Here is a 21558-nt window from a genome sequence, read left to right on the forward strand (position 1 = left end):
TGTGTGCTAACATACTTCCAGAAACTTAGCAAAAATATTTCATAACCCATCTGTGTAATAATCAAATCCAGAATATTCTACTATTCATATCCCAAGCATGGAGCCCTAGGCAATTCAGAAAATTTGTGGGATTGAGCCAGACTTCTTGTGAAAGCATTTCTTACTCTGCTTTTGTTGTCATCAAATGGAGTGGAAGCAGTAGCTGGAAGGAGATCTGGAAAAGGGCCAGGTTGATAAGTGGAAGGCCACTGGAGATCAAGGCCTTCCCTAAGTATCATTGCTGAAGACAGAACACTCTTCTTTGGTATTTCCCCACCAAGATTAATAACTTTGTTCATATCCTACCTCCTCAGGCCTAGAAACAATATTCAGCCTTTTCTTTCTACCAGTACATTTTCTTTTTACCTGTTAATGTATTATCTCAATGAAGTGTGTTCCTACAGAAGATATGATTAGTGAATTCACACTAATAAGTTAGTACCTGCTAAGAGTAAAGCATGTTCTTACTCTTTTAGAAGGATATTGCACCTTAGAGATAATACTTTGATTCAAAGGAACAAATGTTTAATGATATAATTTTATGAATGCAGAAGAGATTATGATATTTTTTGTAGATAATTTGATTATAACCTAACGAGAACAAGAAAATTATGAAAAATACTTAGATTTAAAAAAACAGATTGAACATAGGAAGAGAAATTTACAAAAGTCAATAACTTTCCTCTATGATATTTACATCTACCTAAAAGATATAATGAAGAGAAGGCATGGGATATTCTTTTTTTTTTTTTTTTTTGGCATGGGATATTCTTTATTGAAAAACAAAAAAGAAAGCCTTATATCAAGGTATAATCCTCCAAAACATTTGTGTGGCTTATGAATAAAGCAACAATAATGTATTGAGAGATATAAAAGAAGAGTTGAATTTGCAGTTTTGTACAGGAATACTGCTTTTCTTTCTAAAGAGCTCAAGTCTTTTCTTAATTTTTAGTATAAGTAGTTGACAAATATTATATTTAGCTTCAGGTATACAACATAGTGATTCAGTAATTATACACATTATGAAATACTCACCACAGTGAGTATAGTTACCTTTTGTCACCATATATAGTTGTTATAATCCTATTGACTATATTCCCTGTGCTATATTTATTATCTCTGTGACTTATTTTCTATATAACTAGAAGTTGATACCTCTTAATCTCCTTCACCTATTTTCCCTGTTCCCATGCCTGTTTCCTCTTTGGCAACCACCAGTTTGTTCCTTGTATTTATTAGTTTTCTGTTTTTGTTTTTGTTTGTCTTGTTTTGTTTATTTGTTTTGTTTTCTAGATTCCACTTGTAAATGAAATTATATGGTGTTTGGCTTTCTTTGTCTGACTTCTTTCACTTGTCATAGTACCTTGTAGGTCCATCCATGTTGTCTCAAATAGCAAGATTTCTTTCTTTTTAAAGGTGGAATAATGGAATATAATATTATGATATCTTCTTTATAAAGAGGTCATTTCTTACTAAATTATCTTTTGAAATCGCAAATATAATTACTAATAGGATTTTATTATTGGGCAGATGTGGTACTTGATTCAAAATTCTGAATTTCATTTGGAAAAAATGAGATTAGCTAAAAACGTTCTGAAGAAAAATATAAAAGGAGGGGTTTGCCTAAAAATGCATAACTATTATGATTAAATATTGTAGTAGTGTGAGAATAGATTGATAAATAGATTAGAATAGATAATCAGTCTAGAATCAGCCGAGAATAGGTGGATAGACATCCTAGTGAATATTCAGTTCTTTCACAGCAATCACAAGGGACTCATGCCTGAAGACTTCCCTTAATTCAGTAACTTATTCAAAATGAATTCTGACTAATGACATTTTTGCCTACCAACTGGAACAGAAGCCGTCCGTACCCATCCTAATACCTAACACCTAATACATCCTAATACCTTAGGCCTCTCTACTGTAGTAGACCCCCTCAAAACCTATGCCCCCTCATCTGGCTGCTAAAGCCAGGTGTGCGACCAGAGGCCTCTAGACATGCTGGAGAGTTAACACCACAGCTAGTAGCTGTCAACTATCAACTGACTGGGGTTAATGCACAAAATCTCTAGTTCCTTCCTCCCTAGTGTGGACACCTTAGAGGAAGGAGGTCTACGCTGAATCAGACTTAACTTCCAGTTGCCCACGGTGGTAAAGAGTTTGATATGACATTATTGGTCATTTTTCATTTCTGCTTCTATTCCTCATTTCCCTATCAGTGTTTTCTCAGATCACCTCCTAAGTAAATTACTTTCACTTGAATCTTTGGAGGTGGAGGCAGCAGCTTCTGAGGGAGTCCAAATTAACCCACCAGCTAAGATTACATGATTACATTTGCTCATTTTAGGGCTTCACAGACCAGGGCTGCATAGACCAAGGGTATAATTTTCTAGAATACACAATGCTATGCTGTAGGTGCTACCAACATATTACACAATTTGGGGACATGGGTGTTATTATTTTTCCTATTTTCTTTTTGGAATTCCTTTATTCTTGAGAGATTTTTAATTTAGAGTGCAGCTATTAACTTTTCTGTACAAAATAATTATTTGCTAACATTATCATAGTAGAGTATGTTTTCAGATTCCCATAATTTAAATTTATGAGCAAGAATGCATCTTCAGTTTGTGTGATTGCAATGGATTCACATATTTAGTAAAAGAGTTGTATGTTCTTCCCACTGAGCCAGCCAGCACCCTCACATATTAGTAAAATAAAGAATTATATAATAAATGGTGCCAGGACAATTAGTTAATTATATGCGATGAAATTCAAGTTATCCCTAACTTCATAATACAAAAATAAACACTAAATTTATCAATAAATTAAATGTAAATAAAAGAAAAAATACTCTAAAGCAACTAGAAAATAGTGTGGAAAATCTTGTCTTGGGATGGGAAATGACTTTCTAACCAAAAAAACAGTGAAGGAAATTGCATTGTTAGATATTACTACATAAAAATGAAATATTTCTGTGTTGCAGTTGTATAAACAAAACTAAGAGGCAAATTATAGAGTGGGGAGATATTTTAAGAAATTTTGGCAAGGGTTACTAAAACATAATATTAATGTTATGGACTTTAGAGAGCCAGAAATGGGTAAGTTCACTGGTTTAAGACTTCATTCTGTTTTCTAGCTGTGTCACCTCAGGCAAACTAATTAATCCTGATTATTCTCTACTTTCTTATCTGCTAACGGGAGATAACAGTATATGTACTCATAAGGTTGTCCTGAGTATTAGATAGATTTTCTAGATAAAGTACTTTGCAGAATGTCTGAAATATGGTAAGAGTTCAATAAAGTCTAATTCTAAGTATTACTTTCTTTAAAATTGATCTAGATTTTTTTATAAATAGTGAATAATTACAATGCTATTTATTTTTTTGGAAAGATGAATGTGACAGAGAGAAATAAAAAGAGGACATAAACAATTTACAAAATAAAGATATTGAAACGACTAAGTGCCAGGCATTGAGGCACTTTTATGTATTTGTTATTTTAATACAACCCTATAAGATAGGCACTATTGTTATTTTCATTTATAAAATGAGGAAACTGAAGCACAGAGGGGTTGAGGAACTTGCCAGTGGTCACACATCTAGTATTATTACATTTATTTCTCAAGGAGTGTCAGTGATTGTCAAAAAAATATATGTAATTTGAAAATTCCTTTACCTAATTTGGAGTACCAAAAAACTTTTCATTATTTTAATAATCAGTTTATTATTGATAACATATTAAATACTTTTCAGTGGAAATTGATTCTTTCCTTTTGTCCTTGCTAGACATGGGCAGAGGATAGAAATAAAATTTGGTTGAGTGACTTGAGTCATTCTACTCTATCTGCTTTCTCCTACTCAAAAAGCTGCAAAATAGCTGGTGTTTGTGGGACAGGAGAGGGAGGAAAACTCTCAATAACTTAATAAAAAATTTTCAAATAACAGCCTAGAGTAGAAAAATTATCTTTGATAAAACTCATAAAATAGAAAGCTGACAACCTAAAGGTCAGAGAAAAAAAGAGAAATTATGTAAGGAAAATGAATCTCTTCACAGAAGTCCCAAATGTAGGGAGGCACTTTGTTTAGGTGTAGATGACAGCAACAAGTTTTAAGTCTGGGGTGGTCAACAGCATTGAGAGCCTTCTGGAATCCTTAAAAACCTGTCGTTCTCATGAGCCAGGATGGCAAAGCTGAGGGTCAACATTGGAGATGATGGGAATGGGGCATCATATGGGAAATTACCTTGATACAATGGAAGTCTACAAATATCCAATCAGAGAAGCTTTCCCAGAGGTTAGAGAACAGAAAGACTCAGAAACTAAGTTAAAATTATTAAAGCTAATGGTTTATTGAATCAACATAAAGTGAAGAGTAAGATGCAGAGAAAAAAGATAGTGTAGGTGAACATACCTATACTTAGGAAAGGGTAGAGGATTAGAAGGACCACACTATGTTATACAGTGCTTCCATGTCTTATCTTTCTCTCTGCCTTATCAGCCATCCTCATTGTCAATGTGATTAAAAGGACCAGAATTGAGAATGAACAAGGAACTCAGCTAATGGTAGGGGGGTGAGGTTAAATGTTTGTGCTATAGGAGAGACACAGAGGCTAGGATGACTTGCCACAGGTATAGCTTGCCCATTAGTTTGACTAAGCAATTACAGATTTTATCTGCATTTCTTAGGCATAGGACACATGAGCCGGAATGGATGTCACTAATAGATGGAGGGTAATTAAAAATCTCGTAAGTATTTGATATCTATTTTGCCTTATAAATATTAGTAGAACATAAAGATTTGGTGTCTCATGTGCCATACTAATATTTGATCCCTTTGATCTTTCTCTCCACCTTTATCACTAGTGGCCTTTTTACCTTATTTATATCTAATGTATTTCACGTGTTATTAACTTAGTATCTGTGCTTAACACATTACAAGTTTTTCTTGTGTCTCATAAGCTAATTTTGTACTTACTATCTAAATTTAATGTTTCTTATGAGTTTTATTGATTCCATTTGCTTTTCCTGTCTTCTGTAGGAGATCAGCAAACACACCTTACAAAGGGGAGGGTATAAAGAGGAACAAAGAAGGATCAGGGGTTATACAGAGGGAAGACTTCTGTTTGTGGAGGTAGTTCCTTGGTGTAGTATGGCTCTACAGAACCTAGCAAAAGGTGAACAAGGTACTCTTTTTCTCTCTGAGTATTTCCTGCATTCCCTCTTAGCTCAAATACTCCAGACTGTTTATACAGCAGTGCCCCATTATCTGTGGTTTTGCTTTCTGTGGTTTCAGTTATCCGTGGTCAACCACAGTCCGGAAGCAGATAATCTTCCTTTTGACTTATCCTCAGAAGGTCAGTAGTACCTAGTGCCATGTCACAATGCCTACATCACTCATTTCACTTCTTCTCTTCATGTAGGTATTTTATCATCTGGCATCATTACTAGAAGAAGAGTGAGTGCAGTACAATAAGAGATATTGAGAGAGAGAGAGTGAGACCACATTCACAGAACTTTAATTAGGATATATTGTTACAACAATTCTATTATTATTGTTAATCTATTACTGTGCCAGAATTTATAAATTAAACTTTATCATAGATATGTATGTAGAGGGAAAACATTGTATATATAAGGTTCATACTGTCCCATCTCAGGAATCCACTGGGGATCTTGGTGTCCTGAGGGTGAGGTGGGGGTTTTGGGAGCTACTGGACTGGTTTACATCGATGGTTTATAAACAGGTGCTGAAGAATACTCTTCATATAGCTGTGTATTTTGAAAGCATTTCTTTTATAAACGGTTTTATGTTGTTTATTCTTCTACCATCACATCTTTACTAAAACTAATAAATTGTTTATTTTAGGTTGATACGGCTTAACTAGAAAAGCATACCAAAAATCAGAGTATCAAAGGATAGAAGAAAGGGGAATACACAGATATTCTCAAGCAGTTGGCTCCTAAATTATTCAAGATAGAATTAAGACTTGCACACGGAATTTGATTGTGAGTAACATATAAAATAGGGATTCATCAAGTATCCTACTCTATAATTCCTACTGCATTCAGCTTGTATATGTAGTTCAAGACATACATTGATTTTCACCATTGAGTACTATACATTCCAGCTATAATTCCTACTGCATTCAGCTTGTATATGTAGTTCAAGACATACATTGATTTTCACCATTGAGTACTATACATTCCAGCTGAATTTTAATTAGCTGTGTTCTAATATAAGGGAGAAAAATCCCCACTATCATTTACAGTAGAAGACTTTCTTCTTTGTTTCTCATCTTGGATCATGGAAATCACCAAAGTTTTACTGTTGTCTCTTAAGTTTCTGATCTGAGTGGGGGTAGTACTAGTCCAATATTTGGCAATTTCTATTTTCCCAGGCACTTACTCCATACAGTGTCTGCCACACTAAGACAAATTTTAAGAAAGAATATTTAACATTTGCAGTTTCTTATCTAGGTAATTTAATTGTCATCTGAAGACTGTTATTAAGGCCAAAAGTGAAAATGTCCAAATGAATAGGTGGCAAAATACTTCCATGATAACAGGTGCTAGTTTCATCACAGGAAACCTTGACTGTGCCAAAAGTTGCACTGTTCTGAACTCCCATATGGTTTTAATTCTAAAAGCTAGCTTTAACCAAGGTGCTTTACATTTTTAATTGTTTTGAAAGGTTTTATTTATTTATTTGATAGAGAGAGAGAAAGCATGAGAGACAGAAATCACAAGCATGGGGGAGGGGCAGAAGGAGATGGAGAAAGACTCCCTGCTGAGCAGGGAGCCCAAAGTGGGACTCGATCCCAGGACCCTAGAATCATGATCTTAGCTGAAGGCAGATGCTTAACTGAGTAAGCCACCCAGGCACCCTCATTTTTAATTTTTAATGAAGACCATTTGGCTACACTTTAAATGGGTTTTAATTTTCTTTTCAAAGATTATGAGAAAATATTCAAAATAATTTTTACAAATGAAGGATTATATTTCACAGTTGCTTAATAATCAATCTAGTTGTGTAAAAGCATTCAAAATAGTGTTAAATTGATGCTAACAATATTAATGTGACCATATATTTTAGTATTTCTCTATTGAATAGCTCTTTTCCCTAGGTAGAAGGAAACTGAGGTGGGGGACTACAAAGAGATAGAGATTTCAATACAAGAAAGAGTAAGTATGTATAGGAAGTTATATGTAATTTATATTTAGATATGTCAAATAGGTTTTATTTTTACATCCCCTACAAAGATTAACACAGTGTTTCTCACATGGTACTACTTAGCATTTACTGAGTGAATAAATGTAACATTTTATCTTATTCTTTTGTACATATTTTTACAAAGGATTTTCAGAGAAGCAGGAGGTTCTTTTTATCTTTGCAGGTCCACCAAAAATAAAGGAGCACAGTCTTTCAGAATTATTCCAAGAGCAGTAAGGGTGGGTGGAGGATTATCTCATTATCTCTGAGCATAACATTACTGGAATCTCCCTAGAGCTAGAACAAGAAATTCCCTGTATTATTGTACTAGAAGAAAAAATACCAATTGTAATACTCAAGTATTATGCCCCCCTGCTTCTCCATTACTCTCCTCCACTGACTCTTGTCACTCTACCTTGATCCCCAGCAGTTTCTCCTTCTTGACATGGCTTTTTGCCAGTAAAAAGAGGACTAGAATAGTGCTCACGTCCAAATTTTTGGCCCATGGAAAGAGAATTTAGATAACTGGAGGAAGGTTCATGGAGAAAGTGAATTAAACTGGACCTTGAGGTAAAACAGGAATCCAGATAGATGAAGCAACAAGAGCATTGAGGGTTAGAGGATGAGCATCAGTCAAGCAGAATAATGAGGTTCCACAGCTTAAGAGTTTGTGATTGCACCTTGTGCAAAATACGGTAGAATATGTAGAATGAATTTATACTGTGCAGGGTGTTTAAAAGCAGCTGAGGTAGTTCAGCATTGAAAAAAGTCAATAAATGTAAATTTACCATGTCAATAAACTAAATATGATCAGAAGTTACATATTATCATTTCCAGAATATCCTACTTGTTACACAGCCCTATTAAATTTAGGAGAGTGATACATAGAGATGTGAATACCAGGATCCTTGGATCATTTGGGGGGCCATTTTGGATGCTGACTATTGCAGATAGCAAAGAAGGGTATGAAAAGAAGCTTCATGTCTTTACTCATTAGGAAAGTGCAAATTAAAACCACAAAGATAGAGCAGTATACACCTATTAGAATGGCTCTTAAAAGTCTGAAACTGCAAAGTCCTGACAAGGGTGCAGAGTAACTGAAAACACTTGTGTAAAATGGTAGATCTACTTTGCAAAATAATTTGGTAGTTTCTGATAAAGTTAACCGCACATTTGCCATTTGACCTAACAATTCTACATCTAGGTATTTAAATAAGGGAAATAAAAACATGTCTTTGCATGAAGGTCTTTATGAGACTGCATATAGCAGTTTTATTCATAATCACCAAAAACTGAAAATAGTCCAAATACTCACTAACCAATGAGTGGATCATCAAGTTGTGGTACATCCATACAGAGGAATTAAGCAAAAAAAAAAAAAAAAAAAGGAATTACTTATCATGTCAACAAAACATTATGCTAAGTGAAGAAAAAACATACATAAAACTCTATTTTATGGTATAATTCCATTTGTATGACTTTATGGAAAACAGAGACTATTAGTGGCTGTTAACGGACCTGATGATAGGAAGAGAGAATTGACTATTGAGTATTGGAAACTTTTGGTCATGATGGAAACATTCTGTATCTTGGTTGTGGTAGTGGTTATATAACTACATGTATGTGCTTGTCAAGATCTGTGAGGGTGACATCAGAGAGGGTGACAGAACATGAGAGACTCCTAACTCTGGGAAACGAACAAAGGGTAGTAGAAGGGGAGGTGGGTGGGGGGATGGGGTGAGTGGGTGATGGGCACTGAGGGGGGCACTTGATGGGATGAGCACTGGGTGTTATACTATATGTTGGCAAATTGAACTCCAATAAAAAAATATACAAAAAAAAAAATCCATCTGGAAAGAGTGAATTTTTCTGTAGGGAAATTATACTATAATAAAACTGACTTTTGAAAAAGCAAATGTAATTTATTTAAATATAATTCTAGCTTCCATACTTTAGTATTGATAAGATAAGATTGTGTTTGGATAAATGTCAGGTGAAGGGCTATTAATTCTGAGGGTAATTGCAGGTAGGATAGTTGGTTATGGTAAGAGAAATCAGTGCATGAAAAGGGAGGTATTCTAGGTTCTTCAGAGGAACAGAAGCAATAGGATGGAAATATCTCTCTGTCTAATAGGATGAATATATATTTTTATATGTGAACTTTATATGGTTTTTATGTCCATATTTTATTTGTTTATTGGAATTGTCTCATATATTTATAGAGGCTTACTAAGTCTAAAATCTGTTGGGGTAGTCCAGCAAGCTAGAAACTCAGGAAAGAGTTGCAGTTTGAGTCTAAAGGCAATCTTCTGGAGATTTGCAGATGAAGTCCAAAGAGTTGATGTTGTTCCAAAGGCAATCTGCTGGAGATTTCCCTCTTGGCTGAGGGAGGTGAGTCTTTTGTTGTATTCAGTGATAGAACAAACTGATTCAACTTCAATTTCACCTGATTGAATGAGGCCCATTCATATTATGGGGGGCAATCTGCATTACTCAAAGTCCCATAATTTAAACGTACATCTCACTCAAAACACCCTCACAGACATATCCAGAATAATGTTTGACCAAGTATCTGGACACATTGTCCCAGTCAGGTTGACACATAAAAATAACCATCACAGGAGGTTGATTGGCTGGAAGGGGAATAAAGAACTTTCTGAGATGAGAAATGTTTTATATCTTTATTGGATTGGTAGTTGCATAGGTATATGCATTTGTCAAAACTCATCAAGTTGTAAATTTAAGATCCGTGCATTCTATTATATGAAAATTACACATAGAAGAAAAACATCCAAAAGGGGCCTTGTACAGGTGTGCCATGACTGTTAGTACTCGCACAGAGTACCTATACATGAGTTGTGTATATGTATATGAGAGTGTGTGTGCATTAGGAAAGGAGAGATGGTAGATAAGGGATATTTTCCTGCTGTGATATTTTGTTCCCCACTTCTCTCCTTTATTTTTGAACCACCTGACACCTTCACTTTTTGAGAATGCATTTACTTTATCCCCAGTTCTTCATTGGAAGTGTGTGGGTCTCTTCTATGCTGCTCTTGTTTTCAAATGATTACTAACTAATTAGGCCATTATCTACCTATTACCAGAATAGAGAGTTAAGATGTATGCTTATTCTTACTGAAACTTAAATTGCATGTTTATCTTTTATTAATAGAGGAAATTTAAAATGATACATATATAGTTACCATTCTAGTCATCCAATTTCGACTCAAAGACTTCTATATATATTTTTACCCAAATAGACTCCATGTCATCAGAAGACAATGAAATGAAATCTTGAAGCTTAATAATTGGTCTTTTCATGATTTATCCAAGGGCAAAGGAAAATGTCATTGTTGTCAAATAATAGGAAGATAGGAAATTGCCTAGTGAAAAGTAACCAACATTTGCAAAATCAATCTGCAGATTAACGTTAATATTTTTATGCAAAGAAATCTCATAAATTTAAATTCATTAAATATGAACTTTAATTTTTAATTTAATGAGATATAATCAACATGCAATATATTAGTTCCAGTTGTACAACAGTGATTTGACATTTGTGTACATTATGAAATGGTACCACAATAAGTCTGGTTGCCATCTGTCACCTTACAAAGTTAATAAAATACTGACTATATTCCCCATGCTATATATTACATCTCCACGACTTACGTATTTTATAAATGGAAATTTGTATTTTTTACTCCTCTTCACACATTTCTTGCATCTCTCTTCCCTCTGGCAATAACCAGTCTGTTCTCTGTGTTTGTGAGCCTGCATTTTGTTTTGTTTGTTTTGATTTGTAGTTTCGACATATAAGTGAAATCATGAGATATTTGTCTTAATGTGTGTGACTTATTTCATTCAGTATGATGCTGATAAGGTGCATTCATGTTGTTGTAAATGGCAAGATTTCATTCTTTTTTATGACTAATATGTGTGTGTGTGTATATATATATGCCACTTCTTTTTATCCACACATTCATCAGTGGGTGCATAGGTTTTTTCCATATCTTGCATGTTGTAAATGAAGGTGGGAGTATATATATCTTTTTTCAATTAGTGCCTTTGTTTTCTTCAGTCCAAAACCCAGTAGTGGAATTTGTGGATCATATGGTGCCTCTTTTTAAACATTTTTGAGGAACCTCCATATTATTTTCCATAGTGACTGCACCAACTTCTGTTTCTATCAACAGTGCACAAGGGTTCTCTTTTCTTTACATCCTCACCAACATTTTTTTTTTTGTCTTTTGATAATAGCCATTCTGATGGGTGTAAGATGATATCTTATTGACATTCAGTTTGCATTTCTTTAATGATTAGTGAGATTGTGCATCTTTTCATGTGCCTGTTGGCTATCTTTGGAAAAAATGTCTATTTAGTTTCTCTGCCCATTTTTTAATCCAATTACTTGCCTTTTTGTTAATGAGTTTTATAGGTTCCTTATATATTTTGGATATTAACCCCTTACTTTGCAAATACCTTCTTCCATTCAGTAGATTGCCTTTTTCTTGTGTCGATGGTTTCCTTTGCTGTGCAGAAACTTCTTAGATTAATTCTGTTCCATTTGTTTATTTTTGCTTTTGTCTCTTTTGGTGGTTGGATCCAAAAGACATTGCTAAGACCAACATCAAGGAGTTTACCCCTTATGTTTTCTTTTATAAGTTTTATTATTTATTTATTTATTTTATTGAAAGGGTTTTTATTTATTCATGACAGACACAGAGAGAGAGAAGCAGAGACACAGGCAGAAGGAGAAGCAGGCTCCATGCAGGAAGCCTGACGTGGGACTTGATCCTGGGTCTCCAGGATCACACCCCCGGGCTGAAGGCAGGCGCTAAACCGCTGCACCACCGGGGCTGCCCTTTTATGAGTTTTATGGTTCAGGTCTTAGACTCATATTTTTAGGACATTTTGAGGTAATTTTTGTGTAAGATGTTAAGATAGTGGTCCAGTTTCGTTGTTTTGCAGGTAGCTGTCCATTTTTCCAACACCATTTAATGAAAAAATTGTTGGGGATCCTTGGGTGGCTCAGCGGTTTAGCATCTGCCTTCGACCCAGGGCATGATCCTGGAGTCCTGGGATCCAGTCCCACATCAGACTCCCTGCATGAAGCCTGTTTCTCCCTCTGCCTGTGTCTCTGCCTCTCTCTCTCACTCTCTCTCTCTCTCTCTGTCTTTCTCTCTCTCTCTCTGTGTCTCTCATGAATAAATAAATAAAATCTTTAAAAAAAATGAAGAGACTGTTGTTTTCCCATTGTATATTCTTGTCTCCTTTGCCATAAATTAATTGACCGTATATCCATGATTTATTTCTGGGATCTCTGTTCTGTTCCATGGATCTATGTGTCTGTTTTTGAGGCATTACCATACAATAGCTTTGTTGTATAGTTTGAAACCAGAAAGTGTGATATCTCCAGGTTTGTTCCTCTTTCTCAATATTGTTTTGAATTACTTGTTTGAATTCTATGAAAAATGTCATTGGAATTTTGATAGGGATTACATTGAATCTGTAGGTTTCTTTGGGTAGTATAGACAAAGTAATATGTGCTTTTCCATCCATGAGAATGGAATGTCTTTCTATTTATTTATGTTGTTTCCAATTTCATCCATCAATGTCTCATAGTTTTCAGTGTATAGGTCTTTCATGTCCTTGATTAAATTTAGTCCTGGGTATTTTATTCTTTTGTATGTGAATGTAAATGTGATTGTTTTCTTGATTTATCTTTCTAATAGTCCATTATTAATGTATAGATATACCACAGATTTCTGTATGTTAATTTTATATCCTGTAGCTTTGCTGAATTCATTTATTAGTTCTAACAGGTTTTTGTTGTTGTTGTTTTGTTTTTTTTGTTTGTTTGTTTTGTGGAGCCTTGAGGGTTTTATCGTCTCACCTGCAAGTAGCAGCAGTTTTAACTTATTTTCAGTTTGTATGCCTTTTATTTATTTTTCTTGCCTATTGGTTGTGTCTAAGACTTCCACCACCAAGTTGAATGGAAATGTGAATAGTGGGCATCCTTGTCTTGTTCCTCATCTTAGAGGTAAAGCTTGCAAATTTTCCCTGTTGAGTATGGTTATCTGTGAGTTTGTTATTACGGCCTTTATTAGGTTGAGATATGTTCTCTTTATATCCACTTTGTTGAGAGTTTTTATCATAAATGGATGTTGAATTTTGTCAAATGCTTTTTCTGCATCTGTTGAGATAGCCATAACATTTTTATCCTTCATTTGTAATATGTGGCATGTCATGTTGATTCATTTAGACATAGTGAACCATCTTTTCATCTTTAGAATAAATCCTACTTGATCATGGTGTATAATCCTTTCAAAGTATTAATGAATTCTGTTTGCTAACATTTTGTTGAGAATTTTTGCATCTATGTTCATCAGGAATATTGACCTTTAATTTTCTTTTTTTTGTGATGTCCTTGTCTGATTTCAGTTATCAGGGCAATGCTGGCTTGATAAAATAAAGTGAGTTTGAAAGCTTTTTTTTTCCTCTTCAGTTTTTTGGAAGAGTTTGTTGAGGATAGATACTAAATCTTCTTTGAATGTTTGGTAGAACAGCAGTGAAGCTATCTGGTCCTGGACTTTGTTGGGAAGATTTGATTGCTGATTTAATCTCCTTGTTAGTAATTGGTGTATTCAGATTTTCTATTTCTTCACGATTCAGAGTATTATAAATTTCTAGGAAGTTATCCATTTCTTCTAATAGTTCAGTTTATGGCAATATAATTGTTCAAACCAGTCTTGTTTGATCCTTTCTATTTCTGTGGTATCTGTTTTAACTGCTGCTCTTTCATTTTTGATTTTATTTATTTAAGCCCTCTTTTTTTTTTTTTTCTTGGTGAGTCTGACTGAAGGCTTGTCAATTTTGTTTATCTTTTCAAAGAACCAGCTCTTAGTTTCATCCATCTTTTCTATTGTCTTTTTAGTCTCTATTTCATTTATTTTTGCTTTCACTTTTAGTATTTCCTTCCTTCTCTAACTTCGTGTTTCATTTATTCTTTTTCTAGTCCCTTATGTGTAAAGTTTATTTATTTGAGTCTTCTCTTGTTTCTTGAGGTAGGCCTGTATTGCTATGAGCTTCTGTCTTAAAACTATTTTTGCCATATCACATAGATTTTGGTAAGTCTATGGGTAAGAAAATGGGATCTATTTTCATTTTTCTCTAGATTTTTTTTTTGCATGATATGACTGAGTAGTATTTCAGTAACGTATTCTTTAATCTCCACATATTTGTAGTTTTTCCAGTTTTCTTTAGTAATTGATTTTGTTTTATATCATTGTGTTTAGAAAAGGGGTTTGATATGCTGTTTTCTTGAATTTATTGAAACTTCTTTTGTGGCCTAACATGTGGTCTATCCTCGACAATGTTCCATGTGCCCCTTGAGAAGATGTTTATTTTGCTGCTTTGGGATGGAATGTTCTGTATATACCTACTAGTCTATTTGGCCTAATATGTTTCTTAAGGCACTTGTTTCCTTTTGCTTTTCTGTCTGGATGATCTATCTGTTGATAAAAGAGAGGAGGATTAAAACCTACTATTATTGTACTGCTGTCAGTTTCACCCTTTGGATATGTTAATATCGGCTTTATATATTTTGATGTCTCTATGTTGTCATTATATAGAGCTTCCTTTGTCTTTTATTACATTCTTTGTTTTAAAGTCTATTTTATCTAATATGAGTATAGATACACCAGGTTTCTTTTCATTTCAGTTGCATGAATATCTTTTCCTGTCTCTTCACTTTCAGTGTGTATGTATCTTTACTTATGAAGTGAGTCTCTTGTAGTCAATATTTACATGTGTAAATATTTTTCTTTTTAAAAATCGATTTAGCCACTCTGTGTCTTTCAATTGGAGAATTTAGTACATTTACATTCAAGGTAAAGTATTTATAGATATGTACTTACTAAAAAAAAAAAAAAGATATGTAAGATATGTACTTACTGCCATAGTACTTACTGTTGATTGTTTTCTGGCTGTTTTTGTAGTTCCTGTCTTTTCCTTTCTTCTTTTCTTTTCTCTTTTTTTCTTCTGATTTGATGACTTTATTAAGTGTTATGCTTAGAATCCTAATTTTCTTTTGTGTATTTACTATAATTTTTTGCTTTGTAGTTATCATGTAGTTCACATATATCATCCTATGGATATAACAGTATATTTTTAAATTAATAGCGACTTAAATTTGAACATATTCCAAGATTCTACATTTTTACTTCTCCTACCATTCTTTGTTTTTTATGTTGTTTTTTTATGTCAGTTTTTACATTTTTAAATTTTCTGTATCCTTTAACTAATTATTTTTAGTTAATTTTACTACTTTTGACCTTTTTTTGAGATTTTACTTATTTATCTATTTAGAGAGTGCAAGCCTTAGCATAAGCAGGAAGAGAGGCAGTGGGAGAGGGAGAATCTCAAGCAGACTCCGTGGTGAATGTGTGGAGTCCAATGCAGAACTTGATCTCACAATGCTGAGATCATGACCTGAGTCAGAAGCATAACTGAGTCACCCAGGTGCCCCACTACATTCGACTTTTAGTGTTCTTAATAGCTTTATAAGTGATTAATCCCTGCCTTTACTGTATATATACCTTTTCCAGTGAGATTTTTACCTTTGTGTATTTTTTGTTATTAATAGTACCATTTTTTTTCAGGTTAAAGAAGTCCCTGTAATATTTCTTGTATGGCCAACTTAGTAGTGGTGAGCAATGTTAGCTTTTACTTCCCTGGTAAATCCTTTATCTCTCCTTCAAATCTGAATGATAATCTTGCCAGGTAGAGTATGTTTGGTTGGAATTTTTTTTTTTTTTTTTTTTTTTTTTTTTTTTTTTTTTTTAGCTCTGTGAATATGGCATGCCACTTCTTTATGACTTGCCAAATTTCTGCTGAGAAATCTGCTGATAGCCTTATGGGGTTTCCTTTGTTCAAAACAATTTGTTTTTCTCTTGATTCTTTTAAGATTTTCTTTTAAACTTCTGACATTTTATTTTTTATTCAATTTTTGCTTTAATTCTAGTTAGTTAATCTACAGTGTAATACTAGTTTTAGGTGTAAAATTTAGTGACTTAGCACCAACATACAACACCCAATGCTCATCCCAACAAGTGCCCTCCTTAATTCCCATCACCCACTTAACCCATTCCCCACCTACCTCCCCTTCAATAACCTTTGGTTTGTTCTCTATAGTTAAAAGTCTGTTTTCTGGTTTGCATCTCATTTTTCCCCCTCTATGTTTATCTATGATCCAGTAATTGCAGTATTAGATATTTACCCAAAAGATAAAAAAAAATACTGATGCAAAAGGATATATGAGTCTGAATGGTTATAGCAGCATTATCAACAATAGCCAAATTATGGAAAGAGCCCAAGTGTCCATTGACTGATGACATGAAATATTACTCAGCCATAAAAAAGAATGAAATCATGCCATTTGCAACAATATGGATAGAGCTAGAGAATATTATGCTAAACAAAGTAAGCCAGTCAGAGTGAAGCAGGAGAGCTAGGTTCTTGTCTCACTGAGTTGAAGAATGAATCTTGTGGACAAAGGAGAGTGGGTAAAGTAATAGAAATCTATTAAGCAAAGATATAGAGAAAGCTCTAGAAGTGAGAGGGGTCCTGACAGGTTTGCCACAGAGAGCTTCTTTGGCTGGCCTTTCATAGAAAACCTGACAGGAGAGTTGATGGATTTGAGATTTCTTGAGTGAATGACATGACTGTTTTGAGTCTCAGTGATTACTTGATAGCTGCCAAAGGAAGATACTCCCTAGTATTTTGGAGTCAGAGGGCCATATTTACTTTCTTATCTCAGTTTTTTTTACCTTATCTCTGCTGTGTCTCTGTGCCCTTGGGATTTACGGGAGCCCAGCAATCTGTGGGAGCCTGGCTCTGGGCCTTTCCTTTATCTTTCCCTGCCTAACCCCATTTGTCCCTAACTCAAGAGAAAGACAAATATCATATGATTTCACTCATGTATGGAATTGAAGAAACAAAATAGATGAACATAATTTTTGACATTTTAATTATAATGTGTCTTGATGTGTCTGTCTTTGGGTTTATCTTATTTAAAACTCTGTGGACTTCCTGGATTTGGATCTTTGTTTTTTCACTAGGTTGGGGAAGGTTTCAGCCATTATTTCTTCAAGTAAGTTTTCTCCCCTCTTCTCTCTGTCTTCTCCTTCTGGGACCCCAGTAATGTGAATGTTATTCCACTTGATGTTCTAGAAATTTCTTTAATTATATTTTAAAAAAGGAAAGAGCTATTTAAAATCTTTTTGTTTTCTGCTTTATATGGGTGAATTCCAATACTTTATCTTTTAGCTCATTGATCCTTTTTTTTTTTTTTTTTTTTTACTTCATCCAGTCTATTGATTCTCTCTTGTATATGTTTTGGTTCAGTTATTGTATTCGTCAGCTTTGTGACTTCTATGTAGTATTTATGTTTTCTATCTCTTTATTGATGTTCTCTGTCCATCCATTCTTCTCCTGAGTTCAGTAAGCATCTTTATGACTACTACTTTGAATTATTTATCAGGTGTGTTATTCACCTCTGTATCATGAAGGTCCTTTTCTGAGGTTTTACCTTATTCTTTGATTTGAGACATATTTCTTCATTTACTCATTTTGCTTGGTTCTCTGTGTTTATTTCTGTGTATTAGGCAAAACAGCTACCTCTCTCAGTCTTGAAGTAGTGGCCTTGTATAGGTGATGATCCTTCTTTTTTTACTGGGTTTCAAGGTGAGCAAAACTGAATGTGAGCCATCCAAGAGGGAGAATTCAGTTTCTTAAAGCACTTTGGGATTTCAGATATCTGTCCTGTTGGATTTCTAAGCCAGATATTCTGGGGGCTCTCTGGTGTAGATCCCAGGAGTAGGGGTTCCTAATATGGGGCACTAACCCCTTGCTTCTCTGAGAGAAGTGCCTTTGGTGAGATCTCTTATTATTGTGTATCCCTGCACTGGTGTAGGGTTTTTTTTTGTGTGTGTATGAGACCGTGTGTGTTTGCTTCTCCTACCCCTCTTAATGTGATCCTCTTGTTATTTTTTGTACAGAGTAGTTCATTTAGTTTTCTGATCTTTTTCTGAGAGAATTGATCCGTTTACAGCTGTAGATTTGTCTGTGGGAGGAGGTGAGTTCAGGATCTTTCTATGCTGCCATCTTGGACCCTTCTAAATACTTTTAAAAAACATAATAAGCAGAATTTTTGGAAACATTTTCAACATTATTTGTTGTTTTCAGATTCTCCAGTCAGGAGAGAGGAAGTTGTTAAATTATATCCAAAATCATTCTTGAGAAGAATCTGACATTGTTTTGCTATTTGAAAGGGGAAAAATGGTGCTTATTTCTGTTTCAAATTATGCTCTACCTTGTAAAATAAGAATAGAATTAGTTACAATTAGGGTAGACATACATAGTACTAGTCATTCATCTTCTTTACCTAGGAAGAAATGGGGCTCACTATATAACCTTATAAGTTATCAGCACCAATCTGTGTTACAACGAAGCCTCTTTTCAGGCATGCCCAAGTCATCAGACTTCTCTGTCTTCCAGATGTAGGAATACATTTCAAAGCTTCTACGGGGTCCCTGGAAGCCCCACTAGGCTGGTGGTTAGAAGGAATATCTTTCACCCTATCCCTGTAGAGAGGTGAAATAGAGACTGACAGCAGGGATTTTTCCAAAAATTTTTAAAACAATCTTTTTTTCTCTACCACTTGTATCCTCTCTTTGTTTCCTCCATGCCCCAAGGGATCCTGACTCCCAGAACCAGTTCTCAGTACCATTTTTTATTCTTTGAGTCTGTCTGTTACATATACATATTTATATATTTCTTTCCCTTTTGCTATTCCTTGGCAATATAAGTGTTATTTTCCTTTTTACAAGCTCACACAAAAGCAGAAATAATACCAAAATTAGTGCAAAATTTAGTGGATTAGAGACGAATGTGGGTACATATCTGTTTATAGATCTACTTTTTTTTTTTTTCCAAGATGAGATAAAATTGGATCTGGGGCAAGGGAGAAAGAGATGAATTAGACCTGAGGGAAGAAGAATAAACAAAAGTGATCCTCAAAGTAAGAGGGACCATAAGGATTTTCTACTGGAGTGCCCAGGGAGTGGAATGGAAAGGCTGCTGTGCCCAGGCATCTTTGATGTGGCTATCCACTTTGTATGCCCTAAAGAAAACAAATAGACCTGGACACTCATGTTACTAAACAGAGAGGAAGGAGAGAAATTGTATACTTTGGTAGGGATGGGAGTATGAAGAGAAGATTTAGTCCTCTGACCAAGATGGAATTCCATAGGCCATGTTAGGAATTTCCCTGTTAATTAAGGTAGTGGTTGAGATCCTCCACTGTTTCATGCATGCACACAAATGTAAATGCATTTAGCTTTTGGGAAGAACAGAGGGGATTTCAGTGATAGAAAAATGGGAACTGGCTATAGATAATAAAAATATTTAATGTAGGCCTCTATGTACACTGGAGATGTTAGGCTTGCTATAAAAAGTAATTGAAGTCACCTTATTTATTAAAATAACAGGTCAGACAATCATATTATTACTTTGATTTTAACTATAAAAAAATGACAAGCAAATTTCGAGTATAGTCTTTTTTTCAGGACATGTCTCACGGGCTCAGAGAAAACTGAACATTATCAGCTCACCTGCAGTGAGTATTGAGTATCAAGTATACCGTAACGATATTGAGTATCAGCTCACCTGTAGTGAGTATTGAGTATCAGGTATACCAGTAACCATAAGCTATGGGTTATGATTCTAGTTGATTCTAGTTTTCACTGTTTATGGAAATGGTTCTCAAACTTTGGCATGCAACGGAACTACTTAAGAGAGTATGTTAAAACACAGATCATTGGGCCCCATTTACAGAGTTTCTGATTCAGATTTGGGTTAGAAACCAAAAATCTGCATTTCTAGTTAAGTTTTCTTGTGACATTAATGCTGCGGGTCTGGGGACTACCCTTTGAAAACTATGGATTTATAGATTATAATCTATATCTTGCTCAGTCTTTACTCAGTGAATATAAGAGATAGTAGCACATTCATGGATGGGATAATATACACCTATTAAAGGTAGTTTAAATCTTGACAGAAAAATTTTGAAATGTTCTTGAATAAAAAATACTTTATAATAGACTATTCATAGCATATTTCTATCTTAGATACAAGCAGATACAAATCTCTAGAAAATGTATGTCATTGGTCAATACTGGGTGGTCAGATTGGCGTAGTGTTTATTTGCATTGTAGTGCCTAGGTATTTTTGAAGGTTTACATTATTTGTACAATAAAAGTGGTAGAGTACATAGAAAAATGACAGTATGCTTAGATATGAAAGTGATTGATATTAGAAAGTTGCATTTTGAATTTTTGTCTGCTTTTGTATACTTCCATTTTTTTACATTAATAAGAAGTAGTATTAAAATTTGGTATAAAAAGTATTTATTAAATATTTAATAATATTTTAAAAAGAAAATTTTAATTGAGTATAGTTGACATGTTACATTAGTTTCAGGTGTACAACATAGTGATTCAACCTTAGTAGAATTTAAAAGTATTGATATTGGGGCATCTGGGTGGCTCAGTGGTTGAATGTCTGCCTTTGGCTTAGGTCATAATCCTGGGGTCCTGGGATCAAATCCCACAACAGGCTCACTGCAGGGAGCCTGCTTTTCCCTCTGCCTATGTCTTTGCCTCTCTCTGTGTGTCTCCCATGAATAAATAAAATCTTAAATAAAAAAAAAATGACATTTAGTATTAGAGGGTGTGAAATTAATGTTTAATGTAAAATTTTTATTTATATTTTGTGAGCATATGCCAAATTATATAATTCCAATAATACAACTCTTCTATGTAAAAACTTCAGGACTTACTATTTTCCTAGTAGCCAAAATTCAAACTTCTAACCCTGGGAATCAAATTCTCTATAACTTTGGATCTGTAGGTTATTGCCTTTCATTATCCAATAACGTATCTCAACAAGATTTCATTGTTCTTGCATGGAATTCCCACTTTTGTCTGCTTTACCATTCCCTTAATTCTCCCTGACATCACCTTTCTACATGTTCACACTCACCTTTCCTTCAAATGCCAGGCCAAATGCTCTCTGTGGACCTGCTGTTGGTATAACTCCAACACGTGAGTGCATTAGCAATTGTTTTTCATTTTTTAGTTTTATTCACTCCTTCCTGTGTAGTAATTTTACACATACATCAACTTTTTTTTATTTTTTAATTTTTTTATTATTTATTTATTTTTTTACATACATCAACTCTTGAACT

At 34.3% G+C, this 21558-nt stretch overlaps 2 long non-coding RNA genes across 2 annotated transcripts in view; both read left to right on the top strand.

The window, feature by feature from the left end:
- Positions 1-21558, top strand: part of LOC144288774 (uncharacterized) — a 229162-nt gene that overhangs the window by 154998 nt on the left and 52606 nt on the right. The gene's annotated exons all lie outside the window — the stretch shown is intronic.
- On the top strand, positions 3790-8959 carry LOC144288771 (uncharacterized). The gene is made up of 3 exons (XR_013356747.1): positions 3790-4786; positions 5079-6046; positions 7165-8959. It is a non-coding gene; the product is annotated as an uncharacterized LOC144288771 (long non-coding RNA).

The sequence above is a fragment of the Canis aureus genome, chromosome 18, assembly GCF_053574225.1.
Source record: "Canis aureus isolate CA01 chromosome 18, VMU_Caureus_v.1.0, whole genome shotgun sequence".
NCBI lineage: Eukaryota > Metazoa > Chordata > Mammalia > Carnivora > Canidae > Canis > Canis aureus.